Source organism: Prinia subflava, chromosome 19 (assembly GCF_021018805.1).
Source record: "Prinia subflava isolate CZ2003 ecotype Zambia chromosome 19, Cam_Psub_1.2, whole genome shotgun sequence".
Taxonomy (NCBI): domain Eukaryota; kingdom Metazoa; phylum Chordata; class Aves; order Passeriformes; family Cisticolidae; genus Prinia; species Prinia subflava.
In genome coordinates this window covers 2,599,324-2,621,892 of record NC_086265.1, presented here as the reverse complement: position 1 = coordinate 2,621,892, position 22,569 = coordinate 2,599,324, and the positions used below count along the sequence as shown (strand labels likewise).

The following is a 22,569-nucleotide window of genomic DNA, read 5'->3' as shown; positions in this document are numbered from 1 at the left end:
GAAATAGTTCAGGCATCAGAAACAGGCATGAGAAAGCAGCACATGCACTGTTTTATGGGAGCAGCCATTTACCATCTGGGTATCACATAATTTGGTTTACATTAGAGGTACCATCTTACTTCCATTTGAACTGTAATAACTAAAATGGATATTCTAAAACTTCCTTTGCTACCCAAATCTAGGATTGCTTCTTTTAACCTCTTTACTCTCATGGAGATTACTACTGAGGATGTCACATACACATAGGTGCCCACAGTCATGAAGCTGTGTTTTAATATCCCAATTTCCAGAGCTTTCTTGCTGAGACTTCCAGTGTGATGCTGCTCTCAGTTACAGAACACACTGCAGCAGAGATGCTCAGCACTGCCTGGAGATGCCCATGGATAATGTGCTACCTATGGAATCAATATGGGATCTGTGCTCCAGTGCCTCGCTGCTTCAGGAGCTGGAAATGCAGGTCAGAGCTGCACTTGGAGCAGTGTTTGTGTCTGAGAGGCAGCTCGGTGCTCACTCCCTGGTGACTGTCCCCAGAGAGCCATCGAGGCAGGGCCCTTGGGCTCAGCAGTGCCTGGATCCCCTCGCAGGCAGTGCCTGCTCCCACTCCAAGGTGGATGGTGACTGAAGACACGGAGCACTGTCACCTGGAAGTGTCCCCTGTGACACAGCGGGGCGTGGGACCCCTCTCCACCACCGTGGCCCGGACAAGGGCAGCTCTGGGTTGTCTCTCTGGCCCTGTGTTTGCTCATTTGCCCAAAAAGCAAATCCCCGTGGCGGTGTTATCACTCCTGCGAGGGAACGCCGTTAACCCTTCAGCTGCCTCGCTGCACTGCAATAGGACCGACATTGTCGAGCCAGCGTCCCAGTAAGGAAGTGTCACACGAATCAACAACTTTATCGCGAGGTCCCACCTGTCTGGCAACACCCACGTGGGCTGTTGTTTTCTCACAATCAGAATCTGACCTATTTTCAGCTCGTTTAAAGAGTTCTTTAAATTCTGAATTTAAAGCGGGCTCTCCAAACCCTCGGTGCCTGTCTCTGCAGCAGTGGCAGTGTCCCAGCTCCCGAGGCAATCCGTGTTATCCCAAGGGCACTGGGTGAAAAGGGCATTTTTCACATTGCCTGGCACTGATTTCCCTGATTCCCGTGGCGGTGTCACCCTGGGTGAGCAGCTCTGGGGGGTTTGGAGAGGGAGCAAACATGTCCCAAATAATCAGCAGGAGCTGGGAGACAAACCTGACTTTCACAAAACCCTCCCTGACTTGGGTGGGAGTTTTGCCAAAACAAGGTTTGCTGGATTTAGCTCCGTTCTTCATCCTGACAGAACAAGCAGGAATTAAAGGGCCCATCATCAGATTTATAGCACACTGAAAATAAAAATAACAGTAATTATCTAAAATAACGACATTCAGCCAACACAAATCAATGTTCCATTGGACATGTTCTCGTTTATAACAAAAATTAAATGTTTGTGGAAGATTTTCTCAGCACAAACAACTGAAATAAGTCTTGAGCAGACTGGTTTGATTTTTAGTAGACATTTATGAGAGGCCGTTGCACAAATCCAGTGCTGAAATATTTAATGTTTATCATTTGATTAAAACTGTATTCTTTACCTTGTATTTAAAGGCATTATTTATATTTATTATTTTAAAGTGTATTTTTTTCCTTTTTTTTTGCCATTCTATTCTGCATAGTAATGAAAAAACTCGAGTTTGCTAATTAGGATATGCACATCCAGCATTTGTTGAAAGCCAGGAGCTGGAGTTCTTTTCCTGCAAATGGATCTACTCAAGCCAATGTCTATTTTCCTGCTTCAGTTCAGTCTCTTAATACACAATAAGATGTCATTTTTAAGCTTCTAAATTTTATTGCAACAGCTCAAGTTCTCAGCTAATTTATACAATATGCACTTAATTAAGTCTCTTGAAATAGTATAAAACCAAATCCTGCACTTTTTGCTAATAGCAGGAGAAATGCAGTTGACAGGAATATGGGAAATGGGATCTTACCAGCTCTCAAAGATAAATTCCTTTCTCTCTCTCTACTTATTTTTCCTGGAATGGAATAGGAAATATGCTTTGCTCTTTGGGAGCAACAACAACAAAACCATAGAGGTTTACATCACATACAAATAATGACCAAGTAAGGGAAATAACGAAGGAACAAATCTCCCAATTTCTTTATACATTTTACAACTGGTTCACACTGAAAAAACTCTAAAAACCATTAAGATTCTCTGCAATTAAAATTTGTGGGGGGTTATTAAAGTTTGGTCTTTTGAAACTGGATTACCCTTTTTTAAACAGCAGTTATAAGTTAACCTTAGAAACTCTAAGGATTTAAAGAATTAATAATTCATTAATTCAGTTTACTTGGTTTACACTACCATAGCATTTTCTGGTGAGTAAACCAGGGTTTAGGCATTTCTTTGCAGTTAGCATAGAAATTTTAGAGCCAATAGTGAAGAATTACCTAGAGCAAAAAGGGCTGATAAATTAATTTGGGATTCTAAAAATGGAAACATTTAAAATTAAAATCATATTAAAATTGTACATTTTGCTTATCAACTTCTATTTAAATAATGGAGTGCCCCAAAGCAGCTTTCTGAGGACTGCAGCATTAAAACCTTGGAGGTTTTATAAAGTATTTATAAAACACTGTCCCCATCTCCCTCTGTGCTTGGAGCCTGCCGTGTTTTATAGCGCGTTAAAAAGCAAACAGAACTAGCAGAGCACTGAAAGTCACCCACAGACAACCTGTTCCACAAATATTTTATATCCCTCTTACATCTTCTGGCCCTAAGGGTTGCTCTGCTTGGTTTTCCCTTCACGTGGGCTCAGGGAGCAGCGAGGGAAATTCACATTCCCGGGGCAGGGAGGGAAATCGGGCAGTGCCAGCACCATCCTGACATTAAATCTCCTTCAGAAAACATCTCCCACTGCTCCTACCCAGGCTCTGACAGCGATCCTCACTCACTGTGGGCTCTTGCTGTTGTGTTACTGCTCCTTTCGTGGGTTTTATTTACTACACTTCAATATTCGTATGGGAAATGCACCACTTTAAAATCTCATACCATGAAGGTTCTTTTCTGCTTTTTGGTTTAATTGAAGGTTGATCATAAAATACAAAGAGAAGGAAAGAGGGAACTCATATATTGGAAAAAGCACTATAAATATTTTCCTGGGGTCATGAACACAACCTTGTATCACTTCACCCAGTGTTGTGGAAAGAATTAGACAACCCTTTCATGAAATGTCTAAAAGGTGTTTACAATTCAATCCCAAATTAACGTGGCTTTTTCTTTAAAGAAAACATCCTATCATTTTTAATTCTGTTATCAAAATTATCTTCAGCCTTTGAGGGGATTCACTTGCCAGTGACTTGGCAGTGTCAGACAAGTGTTTGACTTTTATTCTGACACTTGTTGAAGAATTTGATTGAAACTATATATGTCTAGATAACACCCAACAAAGTGCCCCTCTTGCGTTTGTTTCGAGATATTTTTGGAAACAACAGAGGCGACCTTGGACAGAGCTGCTTTTCCAATTTAGGAATTCATTTGGTCTAAGAGAGTAAAATTATACTCTTTAATCCTTTTGTGTACCCACAAACAAGACAGTTTAATTTTATGCTACTGCAGAATTGTTTTTCTGTATCTTCTTGGCGGTGTTGATCTGTTTAGGATAAGAATTAGTTCGGGTAATCAACAGTTACTTTCAAATGTACATATAAATAGTCTCTGATGTATCACATGCCCCTCAAAAATATTGTGCAATCCAGAATCTCAGCAGCCCTTTATGTAACACCTTTGCTCCTCTAGAACCAGTGCCAATAAAAGGCACTTGCCTTTGCCTTTGCTTAGAAAAATGGGATTTCAAGGCAGAGCTCACAGAGACTCGATGTAAAATCTAAATGGGGAGTGGGCAGGGGCTGGGATGGGGCTGGCACCTCTCCCCTCCTGCACAAAGGGTGTTTGTCAGGCTCCCAGTGGGAAAAACAAGGTCTGGAGCCAGGTCCTCTCTCCCCCGATTGTTCTCTCCCGACTTGGGTTTGCCAGCTGTGCAATTGTCTCTGCAAGGTTTTATTGCATCTAATCACTTAGGATGTGTTAAATAGTTCGCACTTAATTTTCTATACAATCAATATATTTTAATTCATTTGTATCGCTCTGCTGCAGACCTCCTGCACTCAGGGACAAAATGGGATTAGTTTGTGGTGATGATAATGCAGTGTCACTGCTGGAAATAAAAGGAGAACTGACAGAGTAAATGTTCTTGTCATTTATCCTGTACAAGATTTGCTCCCTTCAGTATTAATGTTGCCCAGTGTTACCTAATGATCAAATCTAAAGAATAACATGGAAACTAAACCTGGACATGCCAGTGGGATCTATCTGGGATAAGTGGCACATGCTTGGGAGTATATTGTTTATATTAATTTGATCACACTCCGTGTCAATGCACACTTTTATAGCTCTGTTACACTGTGGCTGTGACTAACGGCTCAAGTTCTAACTCCAGAATATCCAGTTCCCTGATTTTATGGCATTGTCATGTAAAGTATTTGTGGACAGCTTAATAGAAGAGACTCTGATCCTGTGAATCCGTGTGACTACACCGGCACATCCACAAATCAGGTTAAAATGAATTATTTGGTGAGCAACTCCCATCATGAAATCTCAAAATAACTGACAAACAGCTCCTAGTAAATTCTGTTGGCCATGTATCCAGATCAACAGGTTGCTGCATTAATGTTATTTTCTGGATGAACAAACCCCACTCTGGAATGGAACAGAAGCAGAAGTAGGAATCCAATCCCTGTCTGGGCTGTGGTCTCAGGGCATGCCCAGGATTCCCAACCTGATGTCCCTGTGAAACCTCCTGATCCTGAATATTGTTGTTCAGGCCCCCAAGCCCCCATCCCAGCCCGAGGTTTGGATTGTTGGGACACAAAGGAATGACATCTCAAACGTCACCGAATGTCCCAGCGCACGAGTCAGTGTCCTCACTTGGAGTATCCTCAGCTGACCCTGGCGCTGCCTGAAAAGCAATTCAGGAGTGAAATCTCTGGACATTTGAGATGTGAGAATTCATTGAAAAGTGTAATGGAAAGGTCAGAACAGATACAAATAAATACCATACAGACAGAGATAAGGCCAGTTCCTGAAGGAGCTTTTAATTATATTGCAACGAGGAATTTCAAACATAAAAAGCATCACAACAACTTCATGGAGCTAATGGAGTCAACAAAATGAAATGTGAGATTTTTCTCCTACCCTGAGATTTTTTTGTAATGCCAGAGAGATAAGATCAGGAGAAGCCCTGTGTGCATGTGTGCACATAAGGTTGGGTCTCAGAAACCAGAATACAGCCTGGAATTTGTGGGCTTGTTCTTTGTACACTTCAGTTTTTAACAAGTGTCTACTTTGTCCAGTAGCTGAAACATTAATTATATAACCCTGAAATAACTGAGAATTCTTTTTTCTTAGAGGAAATAAAACTATTTTTACTATTGTATTATAGTATTTGAATATTGTTCAATGTTGTCTTCAAAAACTGTAAAGATGCATAAATGTGACAGAGCTGCCAGAGGAAAACTGTCAGGCTTGGAGCTCGGAAACGGATGGGAGAGTTTGGGTTTCTGGTTTATTGCCTCAGGCAGCTCTGGACAAAGCTGCTGCTTCTGCTTGTCTGTCTGCTCTGCAGTGTGCTGGAATTGGCTGGATTAACCCTCAAATAGAAGAGCAGCAGATTTACCACTGAGCAATAAATCTTGTTTTTAAATATGAGAACAACTCCAGGGTAACTTCAGTTAATGAATAACCCACTCAATGGTGAAAGCTCCTATTTAGTCTGATAAATTCGGCCTTAAACAAAAATTTTTGTTGATACAAGCATATACCACAGGGGAAGAAAAACATTTTCCCCATGAGAAATTCAGTGTTAAGAGAAAAAAAAATTAAATATTCGTATCATTTCATGAAAAAAAAAACCCGAAAAGTCATGTTTAAAAACCCCTCACAACTTTGTAGGACAAAGTTAAAATTTTCAAGAGAAAATTTAGACTTTTGGGGAAAAAAAAAACCCAAACACAGGTTCTTTAGTCAATACAACAAATTAAAACCAATTCAAAATGCTTTGATGGAGATGTTCTCCTTACAAGATGTACAGCCCATTACTGAGTAGTTCATTTAGAATCAGATGAACTCATCACAGGCTCAGCAATGTTTCCACTATTATTTACCACAAGGAGAGACATGAATACTGGAGTTTCATAATAAAGGAAATTTCTTTGAGACAGCAGCTGCATCAGAGCCAATTTCACCTGCAAACACACAGTGCTAACGCAATTTCTTTTTGTTTGAAACAATGCATATAGGTACATCCAGTTTTTATAAAAGGGCATTCAATAGAGAGGTTTGCAATGTTGTGGCTTCCCTGGTGCATAAATATTGAATCCCCAAACACAACATTAGCTAATTAAGTTGAGGGTGATTATTGGCTGGAGGAAAAGAACACATCAAGTGAGCATGGGTTAAGCCTGCCCTCTTACTGCACACGTTGTGGTTGCTCCCTGAATACAAGGAGGATGTGGGTTTCCAGGAGATTAAACCAGCAAAAATTCACACCTGGAAACTAAAAGGAAGCCAAAATAAAAACTGGATGGAGCTTCTTAAATTGCAGGGTGCTGCATAGACTGTGTGGAACTTCAGCCAAAGATTCCTCAAAACAAGAATCCCTCCAGAAAAATGGTAGTGAGAACTCTGCTTGCAGCTGAAGCTGTTCCTTGGCACACACCAACACATTCCATGGAATAGTCAGGAAAACCCAGGAGCTGGGACTGCCCTGCTCTGTGGCACCTCAGTCTAAACCAGTCTGGAATTATGGTGACAGTGTTTTTTTCAGTGGTGCTGGCACAACTCTGTGGGACTGCACGGTCAGGCTTATCACAATCTCTTGGTGAAGGATGATTATTAACTCAGTTGTTCAGTTTATGGCCACAAAACAACTGTGAGAGCACAAGTGAAGGGGTGGAGAGCTGCAGGTGAGGAGCTGCGAGCAAGGGACATGGAGAACAAGGGGCTGGGGCTTCCTAAACTACCCTGTCCTTCAAAGAAAACAATTTTTGCAGAGCTGCACCTCTGTCTGCAGTCCGTGTTGTCCTCAGTGTGCTTCAGGGACAGTATGAAGACAAATGAGAAAAATAACAAGTGTTTTATTAAAAAGCTCCCAAGCCAAGGTGAAATCTTCCCTTCATCAAAACCTGCTCCCCTAATGGATGTTGAGTGATCACAAAGTCAAACAGCAGAAAACAAGACAGAATTTTATCACTTAAGAAATGCCTACCAGGCAATCAGTGCTGGAAGGCAGGAAATTAATACTCATAACTTCTGGTTACTCTGGCAGCAGGGTCGTGCTCCTCTCCTTTGTGTGAGCCTCACAAAATGAAATACCAAGATACAGAATGATCACCTGGGCTTTTGATTTTCCAGGGGATGCTTTTTCCTGCATCAACTCATTGTCCTCCCCTCTGAGAACGCATGCATCTGCTAAAGTGGAACATATAGTTCTGGAAATGTGTCGCCTACACGGTGGGATAAATCAGACTGAGCCTCTTTCCTGATGTAATGTCTTGGACAGATCCCTCCCCGAGTTCCTCCACGGGATTATGGAACAAACAAAGGGAAATCAGAGTGCCCTAATTAGTGCCCATCATTTACACTGACTTCATGACTTTTATTGAATGCCACAGTAACTCCCAGACACGCTGTACATGTTCTGTGTATTGATAGGTAATAGGAGGTAAAAGACAAGAATGGGGAGATTTCAAAAATGCTTATGCATTTTAATGAGGAAAACACCAAAATATTGCAATCCAGTTGTGGGTTATTATGTAATTCAAGTAGACAATATTTTTCAATCTCTTAAGCAATGAAAATTTAAAATATGCAATAAACCCTACATTACCATGTGTCTTGTTTATGGTCAGTTTAAGGATTGCAGACTGTGCCAGTCTGGCTTGGGCTCTGCCTTTGCAAAATCAAGAGAGAGAAGTGGTAAAGGAAACATTCCTAACAGTATTTTTCTGAGTGAATGATTTCATCCTAAGCTTTATTAAAAACATACATAACTAATGCAAATGTAATAATAACATATCTGACTGCCAGCAGTTCGTGCAGTATCATTAAGATAAGCGTAAAAATGCCATATAAAATCACAATGTCTGCTTACAGGAATTGTTAGATTCCCCTTAAGTTTAATAGGATGACAATTTCTAGGGGAATAATTCACTCCTGCTCAAAGTATAACCCCTGTGCACTGAATGAACTAACCTCCTTTGAGTCAATCAAGTCACACCTACCTGGGATAAAAGAGTCCGACCCAAATAATCCATAATTAGATGCTCAGCTGCCAACACTATCAATCTCCTGAGGTCTGGGGTGGCCTCAGCTGCCCTCCTTCTCCAGCTGCATTTCAGGGAACAGGATTCATTCTTGAAATAAAAGAGAAATTTTTCAGGCACGTGGAATACTAAAATAATGTTGTTGGACGTTCATTGCCTTGAAGTATCTTAATTTGTTGCCATTAACATATAATCAGGACCCAGATTATGACCTTGCCAAGCAGAACAGCAATTATGTTATTGCTTATGCAATTGGGGGCTGCTTGCTGCCTTTTATTACACCTTGAAGGGAAATTCAGATGCTGTTCAAACAGATTTAACATCTTCATATCAGGTTCAATCTGCCAGAATCACTACCCAGAAGTTCAGCTGCACACCCTGTACACAAATTCATTTTCAGAAAGCCAAAAATCTGGATCAATACTGAAGTTATAGAAGAATTAATTTCCCTATTATTCTCATGTATTGGGTGTTTAATATCTCTTATCTTTCAAGGATATGATATTCTTGGGATAATTCAAATTGATACTCTCTGTTGCTAGCACTATTTTTTCAGTGGTCATTACATAAAGGTAGTGGTTACATGAGGCTTTGAAATTCCACAATGATATCACTTAAAACAAAAATAAATACTTCAATTTTAGCAGCTTATGATGTAATGAAATGAAAAATGTTTCATGCAAAGATTTTAATTTTATATAGAATCCCTTATTCACAGCACAGCCCTTATGACTCTTAAATCTGTTTGAAAAAGAAAATCTTATTGGTATCAGGTACAAATGAAACTCATTCCTTCCCAAACCCATCTGGATTAAATCCTTTCAATCACTAGCACACCGAGGCACACAGAATCCTTCTAAAGGATCAGAAGACCCTCACACAAACTGCAGGGATTTTTTCCTCATTTCTATGGCATATGTTGTATCAGAAATCACAGTTAAAAGAAATTTCATGCTCAAAATGGAAATCTTTTCTCACATGTAACTCAGCCAAAAATTCCTGTGATGGCAGAATTAAATTTGGCGTTGTTCTCAAATGGTAAGGAAGCTACAATATGGAACAATTACCTTTTTTTTAATTCCTATCTACAAAAATTGTTACTTTCTCTGAACGTTTATAATCATCTTGAAGACTCATCAGTAGCTGTCAAAGAAGTCCATTGTCTCTGCCCAGAATTTCTTTTGAATTTTTTAGAGGGATTTGCATATGTGCTGATCTAGAAGAAATAATTAATCCTTTTTTAATGTAAAATGCAATGAGTGCAGCAGATGGGAAGTGATATTCACTTACAAACACATGTAAGCAGCATCTTAACCTCAGCTGAGATTGTTTTTGCCACAACACAGAAAGGTGGACTGCTACCAGGGGGCCACAGCAAGAACATAAATTAAATTCCAGACTGGTCAGACTGGAGAGAGAACCATTTTGGTGATTTCAGTGTCTATCTTCTGCCAATATTTTTATTTTCTTGCTCTAAAAATACCCCTAGAGGAAAAGTCTCACTGCATGTAACTTCTTTCTGTTGAGTCATTTGGTTTGTTTATGAATCCTATGTAGAGGTGCAGTTTTCCAAAACACCTCCTGCATGCAGAATAACTCCCCTCTGAACAGACTCTCTACCTGAGCATCAGGCAAACAAATAAACCTGTAGCTCAGGACATTTCAAGGACAAGGAAAATCACTGTTGGGAGGAGAATTATCTGATCTGGTTCGTGTTTATTTTTACTTATCTCGAGCAATCTGCTCTCCAACAGAAGATGCTTATTTGCAGAGGAGACAACTGTCTCCTTCTTGGACTGATGCCCAAGTGGAGCAACGGTGCCACTAAGGACAAGAAGTACACCCTGAGCACGGATTAACTCACGTAACAGGGACCAGAAGATCAGAGAAGCAATGGTTTGTGTCATATACATCAACCAGTTACGGATAAATTCTTCATTTTTTCCCCATCACACTTCTTACCCACTAGGCTAAGTCTGCCTTCCACGCAGGAGGTGCATATTCCCAAGTAAAATATTCGACACGTGAAACTTTAGAATTAATTATTCCCAAGGAACTTGTGTAGGGAAGCTCTAGGGTACAGCTCTGGTAATTTATTTTACTCATGCTTGCTGCCAAGTTTGGGGATTTTACAATTTCACAAGGAGTCTTCCTTTGAGGAACTGCTTAGAAAAACTTCTTCAGTCCTAGTGCCCTGTGATGAAGGAACAACTCCAGGTTAGCAGCTGAAGTCAACCTGACTGCAGCAGCCTGGTGAGTGCACAGGTTAAGAAGCAGAAAAGATCTATTAAATTTTTTGCAACTGAATCACTAAGAAAAGTGAAAAAGGGAAAAATTAAGGCTCAACCCTTTCATCTGCTTAAGGCTCAACCCTTATTTTTAGTTTATTTCTCATGCAGTGACTTTGTCTTGCAAACTCTTTCATGCGAGGCATTAACTGAGGCTGTTACTGGTGTGCCAGTGACGGTATCCAGTAGTTACTGAATATAAACCTGGGTGTTAGTGTGCTCTGAGTCTTTGCCTCAGTAATATCTTTAAATATAATAGTCTCTGCCTGTTGGCTTGTTTTCTCATAGGGAGGGTGACAGAACATTTTGTGTTCTCTTATCTTCAATAGCAATGAAACAGGAGGAGCTCCACAATGCGAAACCAAATCTACTGCTATTAATACAACATCCCAGCCACACAGAAGAGATTTGTTTATTTACCAAAGCTAGAGATGCCTCTCTCTGACCTTTCTTGTGCTTGTGTGCTTTAGCTGGGAATAGATTCCTCAGAACTGGGTGCTCTTTTAAAAATATACAGTAAAAAGCATACACACAACACCCCCGAAACAGAGCCCAGGCTGCAGCCCAAACTGCATGAAGTGACACACGGCTTTGGGGAGTTGGAAGAAGTCTAACTAGGGCACAGTCCATATTCAGTTTTGATTCCTCTGCTGGAGCACAGAGATCAGTCAGCTCTGCAAAGCCCACTCGCCTTCCCCGCTGCCACTCAGCGACACGTTCTGACTATAACCATACATGGGCCCATTTTCTGTCTGAGGCCCAACAGCTCCCTGCAGCCCAAGAAACCTGCCAGGGTGGATCTTCTCCTTCTCTGCAGAATTAAAAAGTGCTTCATGCTGGAAGGTGCTTGGTTTAAAAAAAACAAACAAGCAAACCAGAGATTCTTTTTCTGGAATTTGCCCTGCTTTACCTGGGCCTTTAAATGAGAGAGAATCATCACATACTCAAATCAAACTTTTCTTTTAACTATATTTTTCACAGTTGGTTGTGTTTAGTGACTGCCTGAACAACTTAAAATAGTATCTGGAAGAGTTAAATCTTGCATTAGCATTAGGGATTCAACCTGGTTTAACCTCAGAGAGTCAGGATTTTTTTGTTAAGCTGGTGCATCTCTGGTATAGCAAGAGCCTGGAGTTCTCCACAGCTCCCTTTGGTGACCCTTGCTGGACAGCCTTGCCCTGAAGCTCCTCAGATTTTGCTCCCCAGAGGGAGCAGCCCTGAACCACAGCTGGCAAAAGGAGTTTGGGCTGCATCCTCAGCCACCGAGCTCTCCGGCTCAGCACATTAATCCAACTTACCCCTGATTTTGGTACCTGCTCCATGACTGATATTTTCATCTAAGCAGACCAATAATGATTTACAGAAGCAGATCTGGGAGTAGGAACAGGAAACAAGGGAAGGAACTGGCCCTACATGTCCTGATTCAAAAGTAATAATCATTAAACAATTTCTAAAAGGGAAACAACAGTTTTGCCATGTCCTACTCCAAGAGTTACAACAGAAGGCAGCACCCAGGCCGTGGTTTGACAATGTCAATCTCCTGTACAAAATTAGAAATAAGGGGCAAGAGTCCAAAACGTGGACTGTCCTTTCTGTATAACCACTGGGCAAAATTATCTATAAATAAAACCTTCCAAATATTATTCTCAACCATACAGCAGTCTGGAAGGCCAAAAAACTGTCTCTCATTACTCCAGAAACTACTTCACGCTTCTAAAGGAACTGGTTTAGGAGTGATGCATCCCCTCATGCTCTGACCAACTTCACACTTCATTTTTTATCCAAATCTAAGTAACAGGCTTTGGGGACCTTGTCTATATTCCTTCCTACTCAAGTCTGTTCCCATCTGCCTGATCCCCTCGGTGACTTTATAATACTTCTTTTGTGTCACCACAACTCCTGCTGCCTCCCAGTCAAACTTCCCACTCCGATCTGCACTCCCTGCTTTTGCATCTTCGCTGTCTGCACCTGCAAGTGCGTAAATAAGAGCTTGTTTGTGTAAATAAAATTTACTATGACCACTTCTACAATTCAGCAGCAGGCAGAGAACTCTGTGCACACAGCAAAGCTCTTCTCCGTGGAAAATTGGCAGAAAGGAGGAATTAGGGGAAAGTTGTGTGAGGAGCCTGTGGAAAGGGGTCCCTCACCCTGCCTGATTCACAGCTGGGGTTTCTCCCTGGCAGCTGAGACCGGTGATGTGAGAGGTTAGGCAAGAGTGGGAGCAGATTCCTGTGGGGCTTCACCAGCCAAATTCCTATCTAGTAAAAGGTTGCTACAGCAACTCTGAGCCTCCTGAGATACAGAAATTATTGTAATGGCTGCTGAAATGTCTCCCCACTGCTCTGAGACAGGATAAGGAAAATCCTTCCTTTGATACAGAGTGGTTGCCAACTGCACACTTCACATCCACCAGGTTTCCTGAACTTGCCCAGGAGCTCCCAGCTACTTTTCCCTTTCCCTCATTTCCATGCAAACATAGAAATAATAAACCTAAACACCACACAACAAGAACTACAGTTCCAACACCCTTTTTTTCCCCATGGAGACCGTAAGAGAAAAAACAAATCATACAGCAGAAGTTAATATACTGCTGAGTGGGCTGAACAGAATTTAGAAACCTGTACAAAGCCAAAATATGTATTTTCCAGAGTAGAGTTTGTGGTTTTCAAAAACCACATAGATAGAAAAAAGCATAAACAAATCAAACCAGGACAAAACCCTTCAGAGCTTCTCAATGACTCAATGTCAGCAGGTTTTTGGCTGCCCCCAGCCTGTGCTTGTTTTCCTCTGGCATCTGTCCCACTCGCAGGTCGTTCAGTCCACTGGACTATGTAATAAATACCAGACAGAGATGATGCTTTAGACAGAACAGGAACACTTGTGACTGAAACAGGTCCTGAATCTAGAATGGGGTGGCCTGAGGACAATGGGGACATAGAAACAGCAAGTGCTGTACACTGTCAGTGGAAAAATTTTCATAGAATTCTCCCATTTCCCTCCTTTTCACTTTTCAGCAACACAGTTTGATCTAGAAGCCAAAAATGAAAACAGCAGAATTGCTGATCTGAAGCAGTACCTGTGCTCACCTGAAATAACTGGATGACATTTTTAATTATTTCTTTAAAAATAGGAGTCACAACTTTTGTACAGATGCCCAGCTTTAACCAGAGCATTGCATTTTGTCCACAAATGAGAACCAAATTTTTCTGGGTATAAATCCAGTCAAATCCATGCAGTTACCTCCTGGCTGAATTTGGCCCAACATGCCTAAAGCCCCCTTTGGGATGGTTCAATTCCAAGCATTGCACTAATCCAATCTCCTGCAGCTGCTGAATGCTGTGATATTTGGTGTCAGCACACGGCATCTGAGACTTTTTGACACAAGCTTGGTGTCTTTAATAGAGTATTTCATTGCTTTTCTGCTTTTCACCACGTCTGTGAGCTTCACACTGAAAAGCTTCAGAACAAACTCTTCTTTCAGTGTAATAAAATATGTTGCTCAAGGCAGAGAAAATTTTTCTTTTTACTTCTCTCAGTTTAGTGTCTACTGTGAAGCTGATTTTCAGAGATCAAGAAAAGCATATAATGTTTAAAACAAAACATTTGTTAACTTAGGATTTCCTGGATATTTCTGCTTTCGTATTTATACTACGTCCTGGACCTTGTGAAATCACTGTTTAACTTTCAGTATTATTTATGGAAGCAAGCCTGTTGCTGTTTCCAGATCTCACAGAGAACTTTCAGTTTGCAGTTTCAGTACCAGGTGCGTAGTCCTGGTTTCAACTAATAAACTAAAAATGCTATATAAAGTAAGTATTTAACCCTCTCACCTCCTGGCTGGGTCTTCCCAGGTAGGATGTTCTCTACTTCTAAGCTCTCTCATTGGAATCAGGGTCCTGAGTCCTCAACCCTCCTCTTCTATGACAATTTGGAATTTGGGAATGCAGAGCCTTTTCAGTGCAGCAGATGTATAAATACTAGTTTTGAGGCTTTTCTGTAGTGCACAGAGATTTGAGATATTGCCCCCTTGGTTATACATACAAAACACCAAGGCGTGGAAAGAGATTCTAGGAAATGAACAAATTTTATGAGGCTTTGCATGCTGCCACTATTGATCAAAACTCTTCAATCCACAGGAGAAAGAGGCAGATAAGGCATGATTCAGTGCACTGGATGTGTGATAAATCATGATCAACTTCTGCGCTGTCAGTGTGACTGCTCTGACTTAACAGCCACGAGGGAAAAAATCAGCTTCAAGTGGGGCCCTGCCCAGCACGTGGCTCTGGATTTGCAGGCTGTAGCACTGTGTGCTGTCCCTCCCAGCTGCAGAAATTTAAAACGTGAGCAAAGCAGAAATCAACGTTTTACATTCATTTGCATGGGTAGAAGTGACCGTGCCTATGGGAAATTCCCGTGGCTGCCCCAAGCAAGGCTGCTGGTGGTTGCACAATAAGGACTATAATCAAAAGGTAGAAGGATGGAATATTGTTGTTTTCCAATGTTGTTGTTTTTCTTTTAAACCTGGGGAAATGCATCCCTAAGTCTTTATTTAAAAGAGAAAATATCAGGACTACAAAATCAAGCATGCAGTGAAATTAGAAAACTTCAGCGTGAGAGAAAGAAGCCAGGAATCTTGTAATTAAAGATTTCTTCAGGCCATATGCATGGAAAGGCAACCTTTATTCTGGCATTTTCTAACTTCAGTGTACTTGCAAATTATGCACATTTTGGCAAAGATTTTGTATCTGTAAAATGTATATATTATATATAGAACTGAATTAATCTCTGATATACTTTCGCCTCATAAATACAGTTTCCTGTTTCCACGCTAGAATCTACAGCATTAACATATTCACATGCCAGTTGCTGGATTTATTCTTGATAATCCAAAGGCTGAGACTGGACGTGCTCAGCCTCTCCAAATTTCAGTCTTATCTAGCATTTTTTCTGAGTCACACAGATAAATTATCTCAATGTCCTGGTAAAGTGACTTCTCTTGTCCAGGGGCTCTGGAGAGCTCCAATTTCTTTTTTCCACATCTGACACACAATTATGAGTTCAGTGCTAAGACTGATGAACAGAATTTTTCTTCTTTTTCACTCATCTAATTTTTGAGAATGTGTAATGTTGTACCAAGAATTTCTAAATAACAGTAGTTTTAAAAACACTATGTTAGTAAGAGTGTGGCAAATTTATTTCAGTGTGCAACAAGCCACATAAAGAAAAAGCAACACAATGAATCTGAAAATAACCTTCCTGTAGAATTAGAAAAGTGAAAGGAAGGCTGGAGCAGGAAAGACACACTAATTCATCTTCTTGCAAATCATATAAGAATCTGACATATTCATTTGTACTTGAACAAGAGTATTTCATTCTCCAGGAAAAAAAAATTCTATAAATTTTTTCCCATAAATTAAATAAATGAGCTAACAAATTACAAAAGAAAAAAAATAACATATTTAATTTTTATTGCACTCAAATTCTGAATTATACTCATAGTTCATTTTCATTCATGTCTTCTCTCTGCAATATAAATGTTCTGCAAAAGCAGCAAAACTGCTCTTTGCTGCTGCCTTCAAGTGGAAGTTTCTCTGTGCATTATGCAAACATTAGAGTCCCATTTAATTCAGTGAGAACTGAGGCTCACACAGTCAGCACTGAGGCCTCTGTTGGACCCAGGAGCTGAGCACAGAGCCTTCAGTATTCCACCTGCACACCCATCCCGGGGCCCTGCTCCCTCTTTCCTGCCTGGGGACACTTCCAGGGACAGAAAAGGCAGGCAGAGCATGAAGCATCCCCTGACAGGCTCAGAGAACTGAAGTGCCACTGAAAACACCTCAGGTGGCTGGAACACGACCCACGTTGGGATCAGGAAATCCTGACTGCCTCCAGGGAGGGTTAATGAAGGATAAATGTGTACATTTGCTGTTTGGTGCTCAAATAGCACTTCCTTATGACAATGTGCATTACTTAATCTGCAAAGGTCAGTGGATTGCTCCTCAGCTCCTTCCAAATGCCTGTGCAATGAACTTTGTCATTTTTTCATACACATTTCTCAGCAAGGAACTGGTGGTACAGGTTTGAGGCTTAAAATGCCTCCTCAGCTGCAAACACCTTGCACTGCACTGTATTTCCACACTCCCCACACAGCTTTAGAGCTGTCAGGTCTAAGCAGAGACTCCCCTGTAGCCTCACTCTCAATTTGCACAGAATCTTACACTAGCTAAACAATAAGAAATACAATTATTAATTTCCTTTTAACCCTCTTGCAATATAAATTATCAGCCAAAGCATTGAATGTGCAACACAAGTGCTAAGAGATGTAGGAAAACTGAGATAATGTTATCAACCTGCACTGGCTAACAGCAGTTTGGAGAAGCAACTTACTTTGCATCAGACCACTTCAAAAAAGAGGTGGAAATATTGCAGGTCAACAGCTTGTCCAAACTGCATAAATGCCCAGAGAATGGCATGAATGAGCACAGCTTTAATCCTGGGAGCTAAAGCACACAGCTGCTGCTCCCCTTTCCCCATGTGGTGCTCCACTGGAAGCAGGCGTGCTGGTGAGAGCCCCAGGTTTGGGATATTTTCTGAGCCAGCGTGGATGGTTGGAATAGCACTGGAAATCTCCACACAGCACCAGGACAGCAGGGTTTAACTTAGCAGGTAGTGGAATGCACAAGCACAGCACAGAGACAAGACTGGGGAATTAGGCTGCTGGCAAGGAGCAGCTGAAAGCTGATTGAACACAACAGATTGGGCTTTCAGGCTGGACAGATAGGCAGCAGCTATTTAAATGGAGCATTAACAGTTTTGCTCTTAATTATTTCCAAACCTTCCAGCTTCTGCAAACTCAGCATGGCATGTATTTTGGCCTCAATTAATTATTTGTTGTTTCTGTGTGAATCCAGCTAAAAGAAGGCCGAGTGGTTTGTTGAGAATTTCTACCTCTTTAAAATCATTTTCTCAAGTCTTGGCTTACTTCTGCAAGCAGCTGTCATGGAAGTAACTGAATCTATATCTCACAGAAATGGTCACTTTCTCCATTTCAAGTGGAATTTCTTTCTGAAATGACACTGCCCTGCAAGCCAACAAATGGTCACCATCCTGCCCAGTGGCAGGTGGAACTCCAGAGCTAAATGTGGAAACGCCTTCAGAAAAGGGAGATTCCTGTCTTGCCTATATTCCATCCTGCTTTTTGGTCTGGGAGGAGCTGACATTGATGTATTTCTACGTCTGGAACAGCTTTTTCTAGAATTTTCTGGAAGTATTTATTAGGAATTTTTCTCTCAGATCTTTGCATAGTTAGTCATGTGAAAGCCACAACAGCTGGATTACACCTCAAAGAATAAACAATTACTAATAAAAAGTTAAACCTCTCCCAAACATCTCTGAAATAAGAAAATGATCTTCCTAAATATGTTTGAACAGACTGCTTTAATGCAGCTATTTCCAAAAGAAGTCTATTTTCATATCTGTATTTTCTATATATTCTCCTTAATACACATTTTGTATAAAATACCTGGCACCTCTCATCAATACTAATCCAATATGGATCCAGACACACAACAGCACTTGTGACAGATGGGACAGAATGTCCTACATGGCATTTATTCAGCTTGTGAGAGGACAGACATATAAAGATTATGGCAGCATGAAGTAAAAAAGGTTCATGAAACCAACACATGGTCCAGTGTACAGAGGGTGACTGACACAAATAAACCCATCCCCAAATCTGACATGTATTTTCACTGTGATGGTGAATTTATAGCCTGAGATTTTTATATTCTCTTCCTCAAAACAACCCAACCCAACCCCTTTTCAATTTCTGCTTTTTATTTCATTGCATTTAGGAGAGGGAGAATGTCCTCTCATGGAACTGAAGTGAGAATGAGTTTAACTGAGCCTCTTTCCTAATCAGAATAATTGAATTGATGCTTTTTTGAGCCAAACCAGTAAAAAAATAAACTATTGGTACTGCTTTGGTGTATAATGGCTTTCAGGCCTCTTGTTTGGATGATTCAGAAGGAATCAAAATGTACAGAAAGAGTAACAAAACCCAGTCTTGTGTCAGCCAGGATCAAACAAAAGGATTAACTGGCAAATCATGGTTTCCAGTGGCAACCACAGTTTCTCAAGCAAAAAATGTTAATGGATAGGAGATTAGGGGTTTGATTAAAAAAAATTGGACATCACATTTAGTGGGAGTTGAGATGAGCTGCATACATCCCATGCCACATGGAAAGACATCTCTTTCCCATCAACCAAAATATCTGTACAGAAAGAAACACAAAAGCAACAGAAGTTGTTCATGGCTGCAGCACATCACATCTAGCTTAAAGTGGCTATAAAATGCCCTCAATTCCACTGTTTTGGGCCTTAACTGGTACCACAAAACCACCCCAAAAATGTCTCAATGCATCAGAATACCAAATGCTCCAAGTTTTCTTATGGAAGATGAGCATCCCCAGGCTTTGAAGGAATACCTGCCAGATTCCCACAGCTCGGTGATTGGACTTTTTTTTTCTAAGTGGTGCTTGCCTTTAAAGGTCAGTTTAATCAGTGGAGATCTCCCAGCTTTGAAGAGCAGCGGGGAATTCTGCACAGCAAATATGAATTAGCAAATCCACTTATCCCTTCCCACAGTTGTCATAAACAGGTGCTACATGAACACAGGCCAGAAACAATTCACGTCCTTACCATTCTCAATGGGATTTTCATTCGTCTTTCTTCTTAGCTTTTTTGTGTGACATTTGAAATGAGCAGACTCTTGTATCTGCAAGGTAATCAAGTTCACATTTGGGAATGGGACATGAACTCAACACGCTGCCCCGGGGCTCAGGCCTGAAGGAATTTCAAGTGTGCAGAGCTGGAATATGCAAAGACAGGAATAGGAGGTGGTTTAACCCAGCAGGCAGCTAAACACCACACAGCCCCTCACTCACACCCCTCTGCAGCAGATCCTGGCAGGAAAATTAACTCTCTCCCAGGCAACATCAGCCAGAGGAGCACGGTGACATTGCTCAGTGTGAGAAGAAAAATGCATTTTTGGAGTGCTGCATGTAAAATGATGTGATGTGGAACAACAGGTCTCCCTCCCTTTGCAGGGGCACAAGGAGCTCCACAAGTGTTGTTCCAGTTCAGTGCTGCCACAAACTCCCCAGGTGAAGGCAGCACCAGGCAGCAGGGGAATAGCAGGAATGTTTGTTGTGTTCTTTCAGTGCTGCGAAATTTCTGGCTGCCACACCTAAATTATTCCTGGAGTACCTGGTGCTCCTCCTCCCACTCCTGCATGGCTGACTGAAGCTACAAAGTGGCCCCAATTTTGCAGCAAGTCTCAACAAGAACAGTAAACAATCCACAGAATTCCTGGCACACAGCATAGACGGGAGAAAGAATTGTCTTTTAGCAGTTGCCATCCACAAGAGAAACAATATATTTTCCAGTTGGGAATTCTGGATAAAAGATATGAACCTCAGATAGACAGTTTGTACTGTACCTTCCATTTCAGCTATAGATTCTTCATTTTGCAGTCAGAATATGGCAGGACAATGTCTGATAATGCTTTTGCTTTCTCTTTCAATCCAAGCTTCTTTTCACTACTCCATTGATGACAACTTTATACAAACGTGTCCAAAAAGCACAGCATGGTGCTGTATGTTCTTCACATTTCATGTATGTTCTTCACCAGCAAAAAAATTAGATTACTTCATTTTTAGTTTTATTTAATCATCCTCTGAGCTCTCATATTTACCCCTATACATTTATATTTATTTATTTATCACTATATTGTAACTGAATTTTGTTACTAAATGCTGTAAGTAGGGCAGAGACACAAAGTGCTTACCCACACGAGCCAGTGTCAGAATTAGAACTGTATTTCTTGAAATTCTAATCCATTGTTGGTTAAGAAAAAAGTCAGAATCTTCATCTACTATGCACTTGGATTTTAAACATTATTTTGCCCAGTTCAAAGATCCTGTATTATGTCTCCAGCTGGCTTTTTCTTAGAGCTATACAGCTGGAGCACAAAAGTGTTCTGAAATGTCCCAACTGAATTTCAAATGAATATCAGAAATAGGCAAGGATATACATGATACATGCGGAATATGTGTCTGGGGAAATCACAGAAGATCTAGTTTCCACTAGTTGGTTATACATAAATTATTTAGGCAGTAAGCCTGTTGATTAGCTGGAGGCAAAGATATCTATTTTAGGTGTACTTATGGTCAGGATTAACTCATGAAACTTGGATGGCATCACCCATAAAATGTCTAAAATCATTTCAGCAACCTCATGCAAAAATTAGATAGGCTCCTTTTTATCACTTTTTTATATTTTTAAAATCATTTTTTGCTTTTCCTTAACAAATAGGACATGATTTTTGAAAATCATGTGATAAATGTCTTACAAAACTACACTGGAAACTATTTAGGGTGACAGGAGAAGAAAGAGGACTGGGAGCCAGGAGACCATTTCTATTTCTAGTTCTGCCATAGACTGTGTGTGACTTTGAACCTCAGCTCCCATTTTTGTGAAACAGGGATGACAATCCTGCTCTCTCAGGGATATTTTGTAACATAATTTTCATTTTTTTTAAGGTTTATAAAATGCTCAAGACTTTGACTAGAAGCTGCAAATGCAAATAATTAATCAAGTAACAGTAAACACAGCATCAGCACTGTTATTGTTAATAATAATAATATTGTTTATTAATGTTATTAATATCAAATTATAAGCTCACTGGCATTGTTCTGACAAAAAGCCCAACCTGCACAGAGCAGGAAAATCATTGTAGCTCACTTCTAGGAACAAGAATGCTGCTGGCAGAGTTTCAATACGGACTAGAAAAGAATTCTTTAAGTTCTCCATCTGAGCAATTGTAGGTGGTAAAAATGAATATATTTTCAATAATGCTTTGTGACATGGGAGCAGAAGCAGCTTTAAGAGCTTAACAGTATTTTTAAAATATGACTCAGGGGAGGTTTTCTTTTTCTAACAGAACTGGGGGAAAAAAAACCACCCAGGAGTTAAACAATCTTTTAGAAACCCAAAACCTTGAAATAGAACAAGAATTGTAGGTCAGGATAATTTAAGTTCACATGCAACACCATTGATATATAATAAATCTATGCAGAAAAAAGCAGAAAAAAGCAGAAAAAAGCAGATGTCTTATATTGGATTGAGTTCTGACAGATAAACTCTCAGAATTGTTGTTCTGTGAGTGACCAAAACCTACCACAGGTAATTTGGGAGCTTAAACCCCTTTGAAAAGCTGTCATTTCTGTGAAATATCTAGATAGATTGTATTAAGTGGTAGAAATGAGGTGAGGAAATGGAAGGATAGGAGATCAATATAACATTTATTCCACTGAAGAAAAACACGTTCAGGTTTGGTTAGAGTCATATTAATAGAGAATGAAGGCAGTCCAGCAGTTTTTTTTTTCTCCTGCATAGCCCATGTTAGGAAGTATTTGTGAAAACCTTAGAAAGGTAGGGAAAGGTGACAGACACACTGTAATTGTACCCACAAATCTTACCACAAAAATATTGCCTTTTAAAAAACAAAACCCATGTGGATTGTGGGTTACACAGATTTCTGAGGGTTCAGACTGGAAGACTTTAACTGGTAAACCAAAAAGAAGGTTTGGTTTCAGTCCTTCATTTCGTCTTATTTCATGATAGAAAGAAAAAAAATAACCTCAAAAGAATTTTATATTAAACAGAATTTTGGAAATTCTGTTTAATATACCCCATAACCAATAGAGGAGCTTGTTTGATGGCATACAAGAATTTTATCAGTGTCTGAAAACAGAAGTGTGCTACTTCACTGTATTACTAATAACTACCTATGAGTTTGGAGGAAATCCTTCACCAG

General features: G+C 40.4%; 1 protein-coding gene across 1 annotated transcript in view; it reads right to left on the bottom strand.

The window, feature by feature from the left end:
• The window catches only part of LOC134560265 (serine/arginine repetitive matrix protein 2-like), a 30,190-nt gene that overhangs the window by 1,426 nt on the left and 6,195 nt on the right, over positions 1 to 22,569 (bottom strand). Inside the window, exon 3 of the mRNA XM_063416082.1 lies at positions 8,362 to 8,493. The gene's annotated coding sequence lies outside the window, so the exon portion shown is untranslated. The remainder of the gene's footprint in view (positions 1 to 8,361; positions 8,494 to 22,569) is intronic.